The sequence below is a fragment of the Lemur catta genome, chromosome 9, assembly GCF_020740605.2.
Source record: "Lemur catta isolate mLemCat1 chromosome 9, mLemCat1.pri, whole genome shotgun sequence".
Taxonomy (NCBI): domain Eukaryota; kingdom Metazoa; phylum Chordata; class Mammalia; order Primates; family Lemuridae; genus Lemur; species Lemur catta.
The window spans coordinates 35,527,558-35,542,177 of record NC_059136.1 but is presented as its reverse complement, the minus strand read 5'-3'; the positions used below and the strand labels follow the sequence as shown (position 1 = coordinate 35,542,177).

At 44.4% G+C, this 14,620-nt stretch overlaps 1 long non-coding RNA gene across 8 annotated transcripts in view; it reads left to right on the top strand.

Annotated features, from left to right (window-relative positions):
- Nucleotides 1-9,985, top strand: part of LOC123644337 — a 156,137-nt gene extending 146,152 nt beyond the window's left edge. For all 8 annotated transcript variants that reach the window (XR_006737113.1, XR_006737115.1, XR_006737112.1 and 5 more), the window contains one exon: nt 9,431-9,985. This is a non-coding gene — a long non-coding RNA (uncharacterized LOC123644337). The remainder of the gene's footprint in view (nt 1-9,430) is intronic.
- Nucleotides 9,986-14,620: the final 4,635 nt, after the last annotated feature.

Genomic DNA, 14,620 nt, shown 5'->3' with positions numbered 1-14,620 from the left:
GGTTACATAAATTGCTTTTGTACAGTTTGAATCAAAGTTATAAGTGTGTCCATCCCCCAGAGAGAGTGCACTGTACCCATTATGTGTGAATTTACCCATCCCCTGCTCCCCCTCCCACCTGCTGGATTTCTGATCAATGTTATTTCCATATGTGCACATAAATATGTACTACTAAATTTTCTTTAAAAAACATATGAAAAAACATAGGTGGAGGAGAAAAGAAAAAATATATATTTTAATTATCTCATGACATGACTGGCCACTTATCTTACTGACCTTCCCAGGGACACAGGGCCAGTGCCAGGCAAGGCCAAGTGTAAAAAGGCTCTTAATTGATGTGATTAACTACTTTCAATAGGGAGCCTCATTAACGCCCGAGGGGAGGGAAAGAGGCTGTTTTTCACTCTCCCAACTAGAAGGGAATGTGGCACATGGGGGCCACTCCCTGTGGTGGGGGCAGGCGGCCCTGAGCAGGCCTGTCTGAGGCTCTCTGCGTGCTGGAATTGCATTTCCCTTGGGCATTGAGATAATTTTTTAAAATCATTTTCTCTCAGTTGCTGCAAAACCTATTCTTCATTTTATCTATGAGGAGGAGGAAAACAACTTGATTTTTGTTTAGTGTTTTTCAAGGCCACGTCATCTGCCGGAACACAACACTGAGATAGAAACACTCTTTAACTCTTCCTAAATGCATTAGTGGCAGAGGAACAGTCAACAACAGGAAACAAACAAATGAAAAAGAAGTGAAAGCTTTTCTCCCTCCCACCTAGAATCTGCAGAGAAATGTAGGGATCTACATAAATTCACAGAAGATTAGGACTGCGCATTCGTCACTAATTATCCATGTTTTTAAAAGTCAATGTTGTATAATTTTTTATAAAATTGCAAAAATTATATCATGTTTGTAGGCTAGAAAAAATATGAGAATATAAAAACAACATCATTTTGGAAAAACAACAACGCAATTTTTTCCTTATTGCTTACCTATGATTTATTTTTTCCAGTGACCACTTACTGTTTGTGAATTAAACTGTTCAGGAACTACTTTGGTGGTTCTCTCTGACTGGAGAGATCTTGGTTTCCTCATTAAAAGAATGGGACAGATAATACTCTCCCCAGTGGATGGACATGAGACACACATGGGAAACCCCCAGCCCTGTACTTGGTCTTTTATATCAGTGCGCTCTGTCAATTAATAAAAAAGATTAAACAAAATCTCCATCCCTGTGGATGAGTTGAGACCACTCACTGACAGAGGTAGTATCCGCCACTGACCAAAGGCAGAGCTCACGCTGCAGACATTTGGGTGGGTGACAGCGCTATTGATGGTCCTTCCTGCAGTAATGGTCCCTGGCAGTGAAGGCTTTAGTCTCCAGCCAGTGTGCTCAATGGCATGAAATGCTAACTTCTCTTGCAAATCACAGTAGTGAATGGGGTCCCAGGTGGAGTCTGAGTATTGTTTTCCGGGGGCTGGAGGAGGGGCTCAGCAGAGGGGGAGTCATGGTTTTGCAAAGTGTGTTTACTCCGGTGGAACCTAAGGGCTCACCACTGGGCACATGTGCATTTGCATATATGCAAAAAGCAAGCCACAGCATACTGGTTTCTGTTGGCCCCCCTTCTTTGGTCACCTGTGTAACCCTCCTCCCTCCTCCTATATTGCCTCCCCCAGCCCCTTTCCTCACCCTCTTAAGGCTGCGGTTTTCAAACTTCAGTTTGCAAATGATCATCTGGGAAACATGCTAAAATGGGGATTCCTGGGCTCCCCCAACCACACTTCTAATTTGGTGGGTCTGCCGTGAAGCCCGGCAAATGGCATTTTTACTGAACATCTTAGGTAGGTCCATTTGACCAGTTAAACAGAGTGTCTGGGACCCATCAGCATTTCAAGAACCCATCAACAAGTTTAAGAATGAATCTAGAAAATCGTTGGTTGAAAAGTATGAAAACAAAATAAAAAAAAAAGAAAAAAGAAAAAAAAGTGTGAAAACAGAAAACAAAACTACAAAATGAAAATAGTTGTATTGTACATATTTTTAGAACATTATGTCAACTTGTCAAGTGCAGCTCAACTTTTGGAGTTACATAGGAATTATATTTTAATATAAGCTATGGGTAAATTTAATATATTTGATATGCTATGTGTAACGCCTACAAAAGCCTTAAAAAAGCCCTAACTTTTTGGACCTTGCTCTGAGAATTATGGCCCAAGATAATTTCTTGTTCCTAGCATTTTAGAGACAGAAGGAGCCTTAGAAATGTCCTTCAGTGTCCAGATTTTACATCAGGGAAACTTAGGCCTAGAGAGGGAGTGACTGGCCTAAGATCACACAGCAAGTTCGGAAGGGGCCAGACTGGAGTGTAATATGTGCAACTCACATACGTGTGCATGAATGTGTGAGTGCTGGTCACATCCGCCTCAGAAGTTTCTCCATCTCCCTTTTACTTTGGCTTCTTTCCCCTTTGCTCTTTGTGTTCTCAGTCTGAGCCCTGAGGGTGGGGGAGAAAGGTGGTGGGAGGTCTCAGGGTTGAAATCACCAATAAAAGGCATTGCATATGACAAGGCCAGCCTTCAGCTTAAGTGTCTGCAGAGGAAGAATTGCTGAGTCACTCACTTCAAGCTGAGGTGTGAAAAACTGGCGGACTTCTCAGCAGCCCACCCAGTTCCCACCATGTGCTGGGCATTGTGCACTAAATAAAGCTGAGGAAGCCCCTGCTGTTGCGGCACTTGTTCATTCATCCCCTCATTTAGCAAATGCTCCTTGAGCACCCTGCTGTGCACCCAGCACTCCCAACAAGGCAGATATGGAGCTTAGAACCTGGTCTTTGAGACAGGCAATAAAAGATGATAGATCCCTAAACAATAAAGACATTTCAGATAGTGCCAAGTGCTATGAGGAAAGCAGAAGAAGGTAATGAGAAAGAACGTGGCAGAGTGCAAAACATGCCATTTTAAAATAAATTTTTGCTGGTTGAATGAGTGAATAGTAAATTCCATGTGCCCCGAAAGGTGATATACATAGGCCATTTATTTTTTCTGACTCTCTGCCTTCTGGAGAGAATTGACCAGTTCTGGCCAAGGAAAAGTGAGCAGATGTTGGGATGCTAGTAGAAGACTCTCGGGAGGTCTGTCTTTCTCTTCTGCCCTGCTGCCTGGCAGTGCTGTGTGCAGAGGCTGCCCCACCACCCTGGTCTGAATTGTGCTAACACTGAGCTGAGCACCATCTCTGGCTGACCTGTGATGAACAGGTAGCCTGAAGGAGCGATTAATCTTTGCTGCTTTAAGCGACTGAGACTTGAAGATACATGTTAGTGCAGCAGAACATCACCACCCTGACTCATTGACTGCAAGGCAGATAGGTTTGAACTATCACCCTGGATGGACTGATAGGGGCTGCCTGGGGCCCCGAGTGGGAAGGGAGGTCCCATGTGGGTTCTGATGCATTGGTGATGACCACCACGCTCATAGGTAGGACGTGGCAGCTCTGGTCCCACATGCCTCTCTCCCTGCTTTAACTTTCAGAGTAGTTTCCTAACTGGTTCTTTCTCTAGTCTGTCCCAGGAACTGCCCACAAACTAATCTCCCCACGAACGACTCCGGTCAGCTACACTGCTTTATGCCCTCTGCCCCCTCACCCCTTTCTTTTCCAGCGTAGACTCTTGTCTGGCCTTCAAGGCCCTCAAAACTTTGGCCCTAACACATCCTTCCAGAACTCCTAGTTATTTTTCCTTCTGTTTTAACCTCAAAGGGCCCCTATGGCCACTGGGCATGGAATACCCATACTCGTTCCCTGTTCCAGGCCTTGATCACTGGATGGTATTTCTCCCCGCCCCACTTCCCGTCCTATGGGCATCCTTCAAATCGGCTGCTCAGAGCACTTCCCTTTGCAGCCACCGTGACCCTGCTGTCCTGAACCCACACCTTGCAGTGCCCACACTCAATTAATCTTTGACAGTCTTGTTCTGTTATCTCACACTTCATTCCTGCATGGTTATCTAGCATTCCTCCTGTTGGAGTCCTGACTCCCTAAGGAGGTTTGACACTCAAGGAATGGCCTCAGTTTTGCAATTCCTCACGGCAGTGTCTTGGTGATAACAGGCACTTGAGAAATACGTTTTTTACAGGTTGGATTGGTGGTGCAGGCTGGGGAGGTGGTGCAGGCTGGGGAGTCGAAGGGGAAAACCGAAGTGGTGTCTGTCAACTCTGCCTCTCCTGCCTCCCAGGCCAGTCCTTCCTTCCGTGGCTGGCACAATTCAATTGTTCAGTCTGCTCCCTGAAACATTCAGACCTCTAATCAAGGAATCGCTATTGAAGCAGCCAGCACAAGCCATTTCAGTGGCACACTGTCGGGTAGTGAACTCACAGGATGTCTTGGCAGGATGAGACCAGGCATTGATTCTGCTCCAGGGAGCAGGGGAGGCTTGCAGGGGAACTGATGTTTAGTCTGAGACCAGAAGGAAGTGTGCAAATTGGCCCAACAGAGGGGCTGGGGGAGTGCTCAGTGGAGGTCCCAGCCCCACCTAAAGGCCCAGGGGTGAGCTGGAGCTATGCGCTACCAGCAGTCGGGCTGGAGAAGTGACCTGGGGCCTCCTCACTTGTAGGAAGGAGCTTGACCTCATCTTCAGCCCCGAGCGTTTTAAAGACAGGAGGGACTGATCGTATTGCCCTCAGATGCCTACTTCATTTTCTGCCTTTCTTTTTCTGACATTGCTTTTATTTCTCTATTCTCTAACTCTATTCTCTGTATTTTTTGTTCATCTTATTTGAAAGTCACTGAAAGACATTTTTTTAAAAAATATGAAAGAATGCCCAAATCCCAGAACCACAATCCCACCCAGAACAACTCTAGTCTTCATTCCTGCATGTCCCTCGCCCTCCGTCCCGTGTGTGCCCACATTTTATATAGACGTGTTCTCAGTGGGTGTGGGTTTTTTTTTTTTTTTAGTTTTTCACGCAAACATTCCCATTTATTATTCCTCTGCTTTTCCTTCTTTCTCGGGAGGCTTTAGGCTAACCCCTCTCCCCTCCAGAACTTTCTCAATGTCCCCCCTGCCACTCCTCAGGCCTGCCTGTGTGAAAGTGTCTCTTTATAATCAGAGAAAACTCGTTACCAAGATGTGGGAGCTCTTAAACAGATCTCATAAGAGGAAAATAGCACATCAGTGAACTTGGGATCCCTGAAGTCACAGTGAGTCTCACCAGACTGGGGCAACCGTGGTGTCTCTCGCCCATCAAGTTGCCAGAAATTAGAATAATAGGTTTTAGAGTTTATTCTAAGAATTTAGAATATGCCTCCATTGCCACTGGCAGTGTAAACTGGCCTGTTGGAGCAACAATTTGTCAGGAGGAATGAAAGCCTCACTTTGACCTCATATCCCTACTGGGGGAATTTATTTAGAAGACATACTCCAGAAAAAAGGAAGGCCCTGTAGATGAAGGGGTGTCTTGTGTCTGGATGCATTTAGGGGTGAAATTAGAAACGAAATGGACCCCAGGGGTATGTGGTCATTCTGGTCCACAGATTTTTTTCCCCCAGACATCTGAAGGGTCATCGAGGAGAAGAGGTAGCACCTTAAGAAGAGCGGGGACAACCTGTGATATGACAGTTATAGAAGGCATCACATCCTTCCTGGAATTATGGAAAATCTGTATAGAGAGACCAGCTCTTCATTAGAAAAATGAAAGTTTTACCTATTTGGGGCAATAGGAGTATGACCATTTCTTCTTTTCTCTTTTGCCTTCTCATCTCTTCCCCTTTTTGTAACCCACCTTATTCAGTGAAAAATTAGTCACTGCCACACAAGCAAAGGAAATATGTCTGTGAATGTGTAGGGCCCGTGTGCCCCAGGAGTGGTGGCACCAAAAGACAGCCTGAACCCCCTCTGCCCTACCAGGCATGGGCACAGGGCATCACTGTCACGCACGGGGGTGAGGGAGGACGGTGCTTCCAGGTGTCATGACCCTGCTTTGTGTCCTGCCTGGGTCACGTCTCATTTAAACCTCACCATGATTGTGCTGGGTAGGTAATGCAATAATCCCCATTTTACAGAGAGAAAGCCAAGTCCTTAAGGCTCATGGCAGTTCCCATCCAGGAAGCCCTTGCTGTGTTCCACACTCAGAATCTTCGCTCATGATCTCCTTGGATGCTCACACAACAGCTCTGCAGGGCTGCTCTTCATATCTGCTTTTCATGATGGGGAAACTGAGGCTCTGTTAACTTTCCAAAGAGCCACAGCCAATAAGAATCATGGGAACATTCATACCTGGGTTTTCTGACTCCAAATCTGGTTGTGCTTTTTCTTTTGACTTTTCTTATGAACGTCCCCTCTGTTCATGCCACATTACCATTGTTCTCTGTGGCCCGCTACCTGCCCCGCTTCCTTTGCTGCCCTCCTCACTCCCATCCCCTGCCTTCGTAGGCACCACCCCACTGTGTTTGCTGTAGGCTCTGCACGTATCGACTCCTGTCTTGTCCTGATTGGGTAACTGTTTTCAATTTAGATAAATGGGATTCTGCCGTAGATCTCAATCTGGTATTTCTTCTTACTCAACACTATCTCTTTTTAGATCTAGTCTTGGTGCTCTGTGGACACCTAGTTCATCCCCCTGTCCTTTGTCGTAGGTCCTGCCCTGTTTAAGTCTCCTGTGCTCTGCTGGGGGACACTAGGTAACCTCAGCCCGGCCCTGTGCTGAACCCCTCACACCTGTGCTGTGGGACTGTGGGAGAGTTTCTTTGGTGTGGACCCAGCCCTGATATGAATGAGTCATAGTGCACACTCATATTAATTTCACAAGTACTGCCAGATTGTTTTCCACAATGACTGTACCAATTTACACTTCCACCGGCGCTGCTCAGGAGTTTCTCTTTCCCTTCATCCTCTCCAGCACCTGGTATTAGCAGATACACCAGAAAGGATGCATCTGACAGCCCAACCATGGCAGGGCACTGGATCTGCACTTCGTCATAACAGCATTTTGAGCAGGAAGAAGCATCAGGAGGGAAAATGGGTCCTTACTGCAACTATCTCCTAGTAAGGAAAAGAGTTTTCCCCAGAAATCCCCAGGAGACTTCTCCTTATGTCTCGCTGGCCAGACAAGGCAAGGTGTCCTCTCAGCCAGTGCCTGAGAGAGAGAACAAAATTGCCATTGCTGTTTCGGGCCAGAGCCAATTCTTCTCCCTGCCACGTACTTCTTTTGAGCACATTGCTGTTTGCCTTGTACCTAAACAGAAGTGGGAATATTTTAATAAAGAAGAAGAGAGCAGTGGCTGTTTGGTTCCCAGCAGCCAACAGTCTTCCACACCAGAATTCTGATTCTGCCAATTTTTTGAGTGCATGCTGCCTATACAAGGGACCTATCCCCAAAGCTGTTTGATAACCATTTGCAGAGAATTTCAGAAGCAGTGAGTCAACTCACACATGCCTGTTGCCTTGAGAGTTAGATCTGTCCAAGTCATTTTGGAAACAGCCCTTCTTCTTGCCAGGCAGAAGTCCGGCCCAGCTGCCTCCGCTGAGGTTTCCGAGCTGACTCCCCTGTAGCGAGGTCAATTGAAAGAGTCAAAGGGCAGAGCGCCAAAATTCCTGCCCTGCACCATCGTTCCAAGGCAACATGCCCGCTGAGGACAGGTGGAATGAACACCTGTCGAGCAATTGTACTTCCACAGACACTGACTTCCTCTTCTTCTTAGCCACGTGGAAGCTGTAGTCATCTGTGTGTTGCTGGCTGACCAAAGAAATTAATTTTTAAATGACACCTTATAGTTATAATTTTTTGAGCACTTACTTTTTGCCAGGTGGCCTGGGAAACATTTTATCCTTCTGCTTCATAGGAATCTCCTAAGAGCCCTCTGAGGGCATATCTGCTTTATGCTTCCAACACAGGCTGCAGTCAGATCGCCAATAGAATCCTGGTTCTGACATTTATTAGCTCTGTGGCCATGGTTAAGTAACTTCATTTTACTTTATTTATTTATTTGTGCCTTAGCTTCTCATTTGTACACCGAGAATAATAATAGTGTATTACAAATGCTCAATGAGTTAACAAACATAAAGTGCTTAGGATGACACTTGATACGTATTAGCTGCTGTTGCCATTTTTAAAAATGAAGAAACCAGGTCGCTCAGAGGGGTCAATTTACCAAATATATCAGGCAGTTCTGAGAAGCAGGGCCATGGCTTGAACACAAGAGTTTCTGACAGTGAAGCTGGGCTTTCGTGCATCTGACGAAGCCTCGTTGGCCATAGCTACAGTGGCCCAAGAAGGCACCATCATCACTCCCCACATCAGTAGACTACAATTTTCAGCTCAAGACTCAGTGATACTTTTTGTAAAGAAAGAGTCTCCAACCACCAACCACAAAGACCCAGTGCGATGCTTCCCAAGTCATTTCTGGAAGGTGGCTGGGGACGCTGGGATCGGAAGCCAGGCAGATGGGGTGCACACATGGCAGAAAAGGCACAGCACTCAGCTCCTGATTCCGCCACTAAGCCTGGCTGAGCCTCCACCTCCTTTGTCTTTAAATCAGGTTTTTATTGTATATCCTCCCAGTAAGGATTGTAAAAGTGCCTCATACGCTGAGCATAGTCAGTGCTTCTTATTTGAGTATTGGGTTTCATAGGTATAAGAGTCATGTCCCCTAACTCCATTTTGGTCATTGGAAGGCTCAGGAAATTAGGGTTTCAGAATCTTCTGGAAGAGATGTTTCCTTTCTTAAATGAGCTAAATGGACTGGAGTCAGGTACCATGGGGGTTTTTAGAAGGTCGGTTAACTATAGTGTCTGCTGGCTTTGGGGGAAGTAAACAGGGTAGCTCTCTGTCACAGGAGACCGTTTGTCCATCTGAGCATTTTCAGACCAGGGCCGGGTGTTGGGTGAGAGGGACCACGTGCTCAGTCTGAATGAAGGATCACAAGCTAAGTGGCACAAGCAAAAAAGATGGGCTCAAGGTCTAGATTTCCTGGGGAGGGCTTTTGAACTTAACTCTGCATCGCAAGTGACTCAATAATCTTTTATTAAGTTTTGTTATTTAAATTCAAATGGTCTTCTCCTCCCTCCCTTCTTTCCTTCCTTCCCACTTTCTCTTAACATGAGTCACCTGATATAGAATCACACACCTAAGAGATGGCCCAGGCCAGCGAGGCTCAAATTTGAGACACAGGTAATACAAATCTCCAGAAGCACTTGTTAAATGCAGATTCTTGGTCAATTTTTCTATGGGATGCTGAGCTTCTGCACTAGTCACGGGCTTCCAGGTGATGCTGATTCTGCAGGTCCATGCTCCGAGACAAGGAAGGATCTGGTTGTCCGCCCCTCCTCTGCTGGCCCTGCACGCAGCACCACCTGTCTAGAGCACCAGGCTGGTCACGCACACTTTTAATCTTCCTCACCACCTGGGAGGTGTGGGGATGACAATCCTTTTACTTTTTCTTTGAAGATGAGAAAACTGCTACTCAGAAATGTTAAATAACCCAGCCCAGCTGACAAGCAGCACCAATGAAAGTCCAAGTGCAAAAGGCAGTTCCAGGTCACCGTAGCCGGCTCCGTGAGCTGATGGATGAATGTGGTCTTCCTGGAATGAAACGTGTCCCTGTGCTGGTAATGAACGGATTGGAAGGCAAGTGTCATTTTCTCTTCTCTTTCCTGCTTTATCTCTGAGATTTTAATCCCAGCTTCTTCTTTTCAGGAGACTGCTATGCCCTCGACGCGGGAGATAGCCCCAGCAGTAACACTGATGCAGAGGGAATTGAATACTTTTTCCAAGAGGATAGAAGACACATGGAACTGGAAAAAAGAGCCCTGAAAATTGCCACATTTCCCCCATAAAGGAGAGCATATCCCCCTCCCCCTTTTGTCCCCGTTCTCCCATAATGCATAATACATAATACATTTCACCAGTGATTTGGCCACTGCTGAGCCATCTTCATTTAATGTGGTTTTTACAGAAGAGTCGGTCTGGAAATTTTATTTTCAATTAAACTTACTTGTAGAACTGTGTTGGTTTTGAAAAGATGCCATTAGGGTGGCTAATTATACAGCAGTTGCTGCAAGGAGATATTCGTACTCAATTTCAGCTCTTAGGTAATTCAGACCGAATGCTTCAGATTTTCCTCCCCAGAGCTGTGTGCGACCATCTTCTCCTCACACTGCAGGCTTCCCATGAGTTATTTTTAGAAACCCAAATCAAAACAGCAGTTTTTGGCAGAGGCCATTTCTAGCCTAGTAGAGTGAAGCATATGTACTGATAAAAGCAGCAAAAGAATCAGTGCCTTTAAAAAGCAACAAAACCACCTCTCTCTGTTTGTGGGGAGGGGGTTAAATGTTTGTAAAAGACAAACTATCCTTTGTGCTATTGTATTTGTGAACTTCACCTCAAATCAAAGACCATGGATATGCCTTTAAAATTACAGAAGTTTTGTCCATTGCAATAGTTTATTGTCATAATCATTTTGTCTCAACATGGCAGGCCTTGGCAGAATTTACTGGGGACTCTGTTTTGGATCTCTTGTGAAATATGGAGATTCCTTTTTTTATTTTCCTACTCCACTCTGTTTTCTTCTTTCGTCTGAGTACTTGTGACATACCTTGTTATGCTTACCAAGCAGGTAAACCTCTCCTCTCCTTGCATTGGAACATAATGCTTGTGAGCAGGGCTAGGTTTTTCACCTTTTGTTTCATGCCTGGCACATAGTATATGCTCAAGTCGTGCCTGAACAGATAGAGGAATCGTTAAAATCCTATTGCTATTTTCTCTTTAAAAAATTAACACATTGCTACACTAGGAAAAAAAAATGTTTTTCCTTGGGGCCACGGTGCTTTATTATGAAAATAGAATAAAAACTTCAAAAACAAAATGATCCTTTCTAATTTAATGAAAAATTTGTTATTTTTATTATTTTCTGTGCATGAGTTATATACAATTAAATTGTCAGTATTAATTATAACAATAAGAACATCAACAAGTAAGATTTTCAGGAACCAACTGCAGGGTTTTGCCCAGGGGACCACCCATCATGTAACATGTATGCTACGGCATGGCAGCGTGAGTTGCCTGCGCACCATGTGGCTCCCAAGGTAAAGAGACGCCTGAGTTACATATGCTTCACAAGGCCCCAGGGCTCAAAACTAGTGTGAGTTAAGTAGAACTCACATGGAAGTTAATGTGTTAATCTTTTATTACATAACTATTAAATAGGCTCATTCATTTTGGAAAAATAAATAATTTCTCAAATAAGACCAAAGTCCTTTTAGCTCACTGTCCTCAATTCTTATCTCCTCATTAATTCTGCTTAGGTCACATTTGTTATTTTGGATCACATCTTTGCAGACCTTTCTAATATTTTTACGTATACACACACACACACACACACACACACACACACACACACACAGTACTGTTTTGTAGACCTGTGATAAAGTATTTTGCAGTTTACCTTTTTTCACTCAGCAATATATCAAGGAGTGCTATCCATGTTAGCACCTTGTTCCTTTTAACAGTTACATGGTTTTATTACACTGGGTGGATATATCACCTTTTATTTGGTCCAAATACATAAATTCTTTTTCTGCTTTCCCATTCACTATACTTCCAGAACGCTTCTTATGTATAAGTTGAAAAACCCACCATGTCCATGGCTATCTTTTGGTAGCCACAACAGATTTCATCAAAATCAGCCACCTGCCTTGGAGATTCTGCCACATTCCTAGATAGAATTATGTAAAATTCTAGGTGTTGCCAGAGGGACCAAAATTCCCTTGTCCTTACAATCTAGGGAAGTGCACTGTGCTCCAGGGAGTCTGCAGGACTGTAGAGTAAGTGATGTTGGCTTTAGCGTCTGCACTGCCCACAGCCAGCTGGGTTTCCTTGGGCAGGTCATTTCCTCTTCCTGGACTTTATTTTTTCCATCTGTACAATGGACTCAGTGAGCCTCTTTGAACTCTTAGACTCTAAATAACAGTGCCACTGGGATTTACTTAAAGAACATATAAGCTAGCTCACCTTCCACTCTGTGTTGGGGTGGGAAAAGGCAATTCCTGATGATATCACAAAGAGCCCATGGCTGGCCTGGAATGTATTGCCTTTGGATTTAGCTCCACTTCCCTATTCCTTTGTCACCCAGTTGAATTTGTTTATTTTTGCATAGTTTAGTCTTTTTGTTCTAAGCAAGGCAGTATGATAATGAGGAAAGAAATCATAGACTCTCAGTTCTCCTTCCCAGTTTAACTCCAGCTGCGTGTTCTTAGACAAGTCATCATCTCTGGGCTTCCATCTATGAACATCATGATTCCAAATTAGCCAGGTATCCACCAAAATGACATTAAAAAGTTGAAGACCACACCCACTTATGAGTGCTGCATCTGGCATTTCTGAGTTTTGTCACCTGCAGATAGGTCATCTCATAATTTGATGAAGCATCCCAAGAGACCAGCAAAACCCATGAAATCTTGTTTCACAGAATTGTGCAGCTGTTCCAGCTCCTGGTGACACATGTCAAGCCCTTCAGAGTGTTCTGGGAGAGGCCCAGAGAAGGTTCTGAGCTGCCATGATTCATAGGTGAAGTTTTCTCGCCTGAGCCCCGAGGCTTTGTGGTGGAGTTGGGCAAAGGGGATTCCCCTGCTTTGGGAGGCTCAGGACCACAAGGGTCACCTGATCTGACTCAGATGCTGGAGAGTTTTGCTGAGGGTCCCAGTCAGGCTTTCCCATGGGAGGCAAGAGGTATGACCTCTTGTCTTGGTGTTGCACGTTGGTCTGGAGTTACAGCACAGTTCTGCTGGTGAAAGGTCAGCGTGAATGGGTGTGAAGCTGCGTGGGAGTCATGGCCCAGCAAAGTCTCTAGGGGGTTGGCTTTCCTGGTCCCAGCACTTTGATTTGTGCCCCTACTGTGAGCTTCCATTCCTGAACAACCCTTTGGTTAAATGTTTTCCTGCTGAGCAGATTTGTACAGAATGGTCCCAAAGCCTATGGTGGTGTTCTGCCACCAAGCTATTTGGGGCAGGTGGCTCAACCTCTCCCAGCCTGTGCTTCCTGCCCTGCTGGGGCTTCAGGGAATAAAATGAGACTCTGCAGTAAATGCTCAACCCATTTCCTTCCTTCTTCTTTCCCTTTTTAATATGGAAAACACCATAATTTTATAGGCTTTGAGTCTTTAACTGAACCTCTTCTGTAAGTCCATCATCCGTATTTTTCACATTAACCAAAATAGAAAAAGCAATACCATTAGTGGACAGAATGTCTTTAGCAAGATACACGTGGTAAATCAGTTTAACAAAAATGAGAATGGTGTGTCTTTTTCATTTACCAATGCTCCCTCACTGCAAATTTTTTAGCATCTGCCTTCCTCATTTTAATAAAATGCTTGCAGATCTGGTTTGCGTTGTTGTAGACAAATGTAGACCAAGTCACATTGTCTTTCCCTGTGTTTGATCATCCTCCAAGCCATCAATACTGTTTTCATTCACAACCTGGAAACTTTAAGAAATGAGTCAACCTGACCTATGATTCACAGATACTTGATCTGAAATACTTGGTGTTGTGGGGGTGAGGTGAGGGTAGAGTCAGAAATAAATTTCCTGACCCAGAAAGTCAGTTTAAGTTTAAAGTGGGCAGAGAGGGCTTGTGGGGATGGTTCCTGCCCTTCAGGAGCTGCACTGTGGAGGGCGACTTAGGGTGACCGCACGCCTGGGTTTGCTGGCAGAGTTCCAGTTCATGCCTGTGGTTCCAGTCTCTTCTTTTACAGGCAGTGTGCCTTCTCACGATCAGAAATGTCACAGATTGGAAGATATAGGGTTCTGGGTGAATGAGACTGGGAGATCTTAAAGGTCAGAGATTTCATTTTATTCATTTGTGCATCTCCAGTGCCTGCTGTCATGTAAGCAATTATTAAATAAATGCTTGCTGGCTGAGTGAATGAACGAGTAGCTATCTAACCTCCTTTCCTGCTCTTGGAATTTCTATTTCCATTTATGCTTGCAGCACCTCTGGTGACTCTGCTGTGCTCTCAATAAGTATATTTTGAATAAGCCATGGCTTCAGAGGACAGTTGCTTTGGTTGCATGTAAGTAACCTTCTTGCCATCTAGCTTTGTGGTTCTGAGTGAGTTACCCAAATGAGTTAGAACTTGAAGAAGTACTAAGAAAAGTGGTTTCTATGTAGAAAGCTCCCAAGAAATGGTGGTGGAGGAGGTGGAGGTGTTATTATTGTTATTAGCTATCTGGCTTTACTACCTGTTCTGGGCTTTTCTCCTCTAGCTATAAGATTCATAGTCCTTTGATATTTTTATATAATTATATATATATATATATATATATATATATATTTGAGACCTTATATAGCATTTGACAAAATCCAGCACTCTTTCATGATAAAAACTCTCAACAAACTAGGCATAGAAGGAACATATCTCAGAATTATAAAAGCCATATATTAATATGACAAATCCACAGCCAACATCCTACTGAATGGGGAAAATTTGAAAGCATTCCACCTAAGAAGTAGAACAGGACAAGGATGCCTACTGTCACTGCTTCTATTCAACATAGTGCTGGAAGTCCTAGCCAGAGCAATCAGGCAAGAGAAAGAAATAAAGGATATATAAATAAGGAAAAAGAAGGTCAAACTATTGCTCTT